A 5,464-nucleotide genomic window follows, 5' to 3' on the forward strand; every position below is an offset into this window, starting at 1 on the left:
AGGAACTCAATTTAGGCTATGACTTAAGCTCTTGCCTGTCTGTGCTCTACCCAGGCACTGTCCCTCAGTCCCTGCAAGGATAGGGATGACCCACAGAGCAGGCAACACCCACTCAACTCCCAGGCTTGGTTCTGGCTAGTGGGTGGTGCTGTTTTGAGCACCATCTACAGGGCAAGAGTTGGTAACCTCAAGTTGTTTCTTTGTTACTTAGACCAGAGGCCCAGGGACAGGCAAGAGAGCTATCCCAGGACCAGCAGAAACACCAGGATTGCCCCTCACCCCCACTCCAGTCCCCCTCGCGCCACCCCACCAACCCTGTCCCTGACACTTCTGCACTAGATCAGCATGAAGGGCCTCTGGATCCCAGCCCACTTGTAGCAGTCCTGGCGGGGTGAAGATGATCTCAAGAGACTTGTGCTCCGCCCACTTTGGCTATTAAATTACTGAAACAAGGCTCCCAAGGAGCTGGAATTTTCCGAGGCATCTCATGCTGAGTGCGGTGACAGCTTCACCAGGGGGTGCTTGTCTCCAGGATAGAGATTTACAGCCCATGCAACGACAAGGCCAGCCTAGTTATACACACCTGTAGCCCCCCATTTAAATCTAAACCTCATGTCAGTACCTCAAGGGGCTCAAGGGGGAGGCCGATCTGTTCATCTTCTCAACATAGCCCCATGAGATAAAGCTCCTTTTTTATGGTTTTCCCTATATTGTATCTTTAACTGGACTGCGGTAGATGGGTGGCTGAGCCTGGTTATCAAGGGAGCTGTCTGGGCATAGGCTCTGACCATTGCATCCTGTACCGCATCACTGGGTGGGAAACTTGGCCCTTGCTGCTGTGCACCCTCCCCGCCCCACTCAGCAGGTTCCTGAAGCCAGCCGTACAATAAACAAGACCCCAGAGCGGTAAGCCAGTTCACACCCCAAGTGAACTCGCTGAGGTGAGAGTCAAAGGACCCCAGATGGCACAGCTAGCGAGCTCTAGGTGGGGGTCTGCCCAGGGGTGCCCTGGGTTCCGGGAAACCTGAGTCCCACGGCAGACTACACCGGGTGCTCATTCTCTCCATTCATCATAAGCTGTGGCCAATAGGTTTGTGTGTGCTGAGTCAGGAACTCGATGCCTCGGGAACATTGCGGGTGTGTAGATGAGGCTGTCCTCTGCCTGACTCCTTCATGTGGGAAGTTGGGACAAGTCTGCCTATGCTGGCTCATACAGTAGCTCTGCAGGTAGGCACAGCCCTGGGTGAGAGTCCACAGACCCAGGAGAGGGCCGAGGGCTCAATTCCAAGCCACTTCTCCCTTCAGCTGATGCTTGTTCAGCAAACAGCCCACCCAATTGTACACCAACCCTGCAGGTAGAGGAGGAGCACAATGGGTCCCGTGCTCAGTGGCCGGCTAGGGATCATGCCGTGTGGACTGGGGACTCACCTGGAAGTGAGAGACAGTAGTTACCCGTCTGTAGGGTCAGCTGCTGAAAGTGGTCCCAGAGCCTCCCTGCTGGCTGCAATCAGAAGACCGCTGTAGACTGTCCGCCGGAGAGAGGCACCACCATGCGGTTTTTCTCAGCCTTGTCTCAGGAAATGCTTTATAAACCTAGTCTGCTTTCGATTTCCAGAAAACACATGACAGAGGCCGCTCCTGGGGTTGGCTGCAGACAAGGCTAGAAGCCCTCTGCTTGTTCACTGCTCTGCTGGGGGGATGGCAGGCACCCAAGTGCCTTGTGGCTGAGCAGATAAAACAGCAATGCTCAGGCACCTAGCCTAGGTGCTACGCTGTGTTTGACCAGCCAGATGCACGTCCAGGCAGGCACCCTGGGTGGGGTGGGGGTGGGGACAGCATGGAGGTGCTGGGAAGGTAATGCATGTGGGCTTGGGAGCAGAGGCTCAGGAACAGACTGTGTCTATGAGCATGGATGTGGGCTGTGCAATCCTTGCCTGGACCTGGGGAGGCGGGCTGTGCTCATGCACAAAGCTACCATGCTGGTGTGTGGACCAGAGTGCGTCACGCCTGAGGATCAGGTATAGAGACAAAAAGCCAAAGGTAGAAAGCAAGGCTGGGATCTTGAGGTGGACTAGTGGTTAAGAGTATGGCCTGCCCTTACATGGGACCTGAATTCAATTCCCAGCACCCATGTTGGTTGGCTCAGAACAGCCAGTAACTCAACTCCAGGGAGATCTGACACTTGTGGTTTCTGTGGGCACCCACACTCAAGTGTACACACACAATACACACATTTTTAAAAATTAAATCTTAGAAGGCTCCTACAATACCTAGTTTAAAGGGGAAAAACAGTTAATCAGGCATGGCGGCATCCACTTTTAATTGGGGGGCAGAGTTTGTATAGCAAGTGGGTAAGGGCACTTGCAGCCAGTCCTGGTGATATGAGTTTGATCCCTGGGACTCACTGCAGGGGAAAACTGACTCCTGTAAGTCGTCTTCAGGTCTCTGCATGTGTACCATGGCATGTATGTCCACACATGTGGGCACAGATGGTAAATAAGTGTAAAAAGCTAAATAAAAATCAGAGAGGACTGGGGAGACGGCTCAGTGGCTAAGAACACTTGTTGCTCTTGCAAAGGATCTAGGTTCAGGTCACAGCACCCACACGGTGGCTCATGACCACCCATAACTCCAGTTCTAAAGAACACAATGCCGTCTCCTGATCTCCATGGAGCACCAGGCACACATGTGGGGCACATCTATACACGCTGACAAAAGCAACTATGCATAAAACACATTAAAATAAAAACATTAAAAAGGCTAACTTCCCCAGACTTATGATAACGCTATGCAGTGGGGGCCTAATTCCTAACCGTCCCTGCGCCTCACCCTTGCCTCTAGAGTTAGGACCTCAAGACACTGAGCTGTCCTGGTGAACTCTGCCTTAAGGATCTGTCACTGACGGCCCAGGAGGCAAGGCCAGGTGACTTCTAATTGGTATACAATCACCTGCTCCTTTTCAGCTGTATGATTCTTTTACAGTTTACTTGCTGTTTCTGTCCTCAGTGTCCACTGTTTTCTAAGGTTCACTGATTTCACGTGTGTGCGCATTTTGTCTGTATTTAGCACACCACGTGCGTCAGATGCCCTGGAACTGGAGCTACAGATGATTGAGCTGTGGGTGCTGGGAATGGACTCAACAGCTGAGCGTTCTCTCCAGCGCCATCCCCAAGTGTTATTCTTTACTAAACCTTTTACACCAATTCTAAATCCTTTCATCCCTGTGCCCTGGGCTCTGTGACCCAGGCATGACAACAGGGAGGCCCTGAGACCTGGGAGCACCAAGCCCAGACAGGAAGTGGTGAGCAGACATGCTGAGTTCCCAAACATGCCTGACAGTACTGTAGTCTCCTGAGGGCCCCGTGCGGCTGGGTATAGAACACCAACGGGGGCCGGCCAGAATTACCTGTGACAGACACTGATGTCCACATCAGTCTGTGGGAGAGAGGCACTGGTGTTTTGGAAACCCCAGGAAATTCTGGAAAGCACTTTGGATTTACCCCAAAGTTTTGAGCCCCAGAGCCTAGAGGTCAGAAGTCAATGACTGGCTGAGATGCTGTTTCCAGGGTCTAGGGCGTAGCAGTCCTGGGAAAACCATGCAGAGAGCTATAGGCAGAGACAGGCCTGACCCTACAGAGATGTCCAAGCTTGATGAACTGGGGGCTAACTCGTGGCTTCTGTCACCTTGGATCAGACTGTGAAAAGGAGGAAGGGGGTGCTTGGGTGCTGGCCTGTCTGATGCCTCCATCCCTGGTCAGCCCCATCAGACAGCGGGGGCCCAGAGCCCTATGCTTCCCATGGAGGGAAGGATGCTAGGTCACAGGGGTAGGGTCATCACAAGATGTGTGGTCTGCAGCAGGCCCAGCTGCTCTGTGGCCACTCCAAAGTCAAAGGATGGGTCTTGCATAGGCCCAGACATTGCAACACGGGGATTTCCAGGCCAGGCTCCAGGAATTTGAGCTCCCTCCAGCAACTCCGTGATGCATCTGGAGTCCCAGAGTAAATGTAGGGAAGAACAAGCTGAGGGGACAAGTGGCCCTGCTTCCAGTTCAGCTGCCCAGTGTGGGGACCTATGGGGGGCTGTGGACCCCCAGACCCTGAGTTCCCTTTGAACGGCTTGTTTTTCCCGTGCTTGCAGATGCTCTGAGCAAAACAACTTGTTTTCCTCTGCTCTGGGCAGCACACAGAGAGCTGGGGCGTGGCCAGAGCCCTATGTAAGCTTCCTCTGAACACAATAAACTTGGCATTCTTGTATCAAGGACGACCCATGTTCCTCTGTCTGTGCGTGCGTTTTTAAGTCTTCAGCATAGTTCCCAGCCGCGTGCCGACCTGTAGCAGCCACAGGTGTAGTACCTTATAGCGAGTAGTACAGACGTTGAGTTTTACAGCCCAGGGTCGTCCCCCCCCTCCCACAACTGTGATCATCTTTAACAGGGGCCTGGAGGTTACAATGGCCTCTTCGGGATAATGCCCTGAAGAGATTGGGGCACAGTGAGTGAATTCTAGCAGATCCCAAGTCCCCTCCCAATACTGTATGCACAGTAGGAGACAAGAGCCTCATCAGTGCCAAGACAGCTGTCAATCACGGAGACCCTGGCAGAAGAGAAGCCTCCAAAAGAAATGCCCAATTCCTGGAAGACAAGGGCCTCCTGGCTTCTCGTTTCTTTTGCTTTGCATTTGTGGCCCCCCACGCCCAGCCTTGAAAGTCAGGCCCCACTTCTCCATTCTCTGGCCACAGAATAAACCCGTGATTTTCTTTGCTTTTTAACACTAAATGCAAAATGGTCTCTTAAGGTAACAGGGTGAAGTATGACCAAACAGTCTTTGTTTAGGGGAGTCTCTCGTGAAAAGGGGTGGTACACTGGTAACTTCCTTACTCCTTTGGGGTGCTCTTGGCCTCAGCCTGGGGACTTGTGTGCATCCTCGGAGGGACACGTCTCCACAAGCTCTGCGGTCATCTGTCAGCAAACTCTCCAGGCCTGGTGCCCTCACTCAAATGACCGGCATGTGAACATCATTTGTATGCACGCTGGTCCCTGCAGCCCAGGACAGTGGTTCCAGGATGACCTGCATAGAAGCTGGACGACAGGGAGGGCAGAGACAGATAGCCACATCCCTCCCTCTGCCAACCAGAAAACTGAGGTAGTGGATTACAAGAAACTGTAATTTTCCCAGGGGCCTCAACTGAGGAAGGAAAAGCTGAGGCCTGGTGCCAGCCAGAGGAGACCCTTGTCTCCTAGAAGGCATCCACATGGTCTGGCCGGACAGCCCAGGAGCCAGGGCCAGACACAATGATGGGTCAGTGATGGGCAGGACCACACCATGACCAGGCGTAATTCTTGCCCTCTATTTAAACATAACTGTATGCCAGGAACCCGAAGATGGACTTGAAGAGCCTCTCTCTCTCTCTCTCTCTCTCTCTCTCTCTCTCTCTGTGAGGACAGGTGCCACCGGGAGGCATATG

At 53.1% G+C, this 5,464-nt stretch overlaps 1 protein-coding gene across 1 annotated transcript in view; it reads right to left on the minus strand.

Moving 5' to 3' along the window:
• The window catches only part of Lgals3bp (galectin 3 binding protein), an 11,323-nt gene extending 9,721 nt beyond the window's left edge, over positions 1–1,602 (minus strand). Inside the window, exon 1 of the mRNA XM_005350814.3 lies at positions 1,429–1,602. The gene's annotated coding sequence lies outside the window, so the exon portion shown is untranslated. The remainder of the gene's footprint in view (positions 1–1,428) is intronic.
• Positions 1,603–5,464: the final 3,862 nt, after the last annotated feature.

Source organism: Microtus ochrogaster, chromosome 7 (genome assembly GCF_000317375.1).
Source record: "Microtus ochrogaster isolate Prairie Vole_2 chromosome 7, MicOch1.0, whole genome shotgun sequence".
Taxonomy (NCBI): Eukaryota; Metazoa; Chordata; class Mammalia; order Rodentia; family Cricetidae; genus Microtus; species Microtus ochrogaster.